The sequence below is a fragment of the Sinocyclocheilus anshuiensis genome, unplaced genomic scaffold (genome assembly GCF_001515605.1).
Source record: "Sinocyclocheilus anshuiensis isolate Anshui unplaced genomic scaffold, SAMN03320099.WGS_v1.1 scaffold220, whole genome shotgun sequence".
NCBI lineage: Eukaryota > Metazoa > Chordata > Actinopteri > Cypriniformes > Cyprinidae > Sinocyclocheilus > Sinocyclocheilus anshuiensis.
In genome coordinates this window covers 190,233-190,719 of record NW_015554086.1, presented here as the reverse complement: position 1 = coordinate 190,719, position 487 = coordinate 190,233, and positions in this window count along the sequence as shown.

Genomic DNA, 487 nt, shown 5'->3' with positions numbered 1-487 from the left:
ATCTAAGGTTCATCTGCCAAGGATAGAATTTCTCTACAGCCAAACTCCATTGAAGTGATTCGGGATTCGGCTTTCATTGTTTTTGATGAGGAGAAAATGCTGCCGAAAGATAATTTGAAAAAGACATATAACCCATTCTCTCACACATTCTCTAACTTTCTCTCTCTCTCTCTCTCTCTCTCTCTCTCTCTCTCTCTCTCTCTCTCTCTCTCTCACACACACACACACTTGTATATATGGTTTACAGGGACTCCCCATAGGAATAATTGTTTTGTATACTGTACAAACTATTTTATATCCTCTAATGCTTTCTGACATTTTCTGAATTTTAAAAAACACTATGTTTTTTAAGACATTTGGTTTACAATGGTAAACCATGTTTATGTTGTAATACCCATGTCATTATACACATTTTTGTCCTCATGAGGGAGTGTGTGTGTGTGTGTGTGTGTGTGTGTGTGTGTGTGTGTGTGTGTGTGTATCTCTC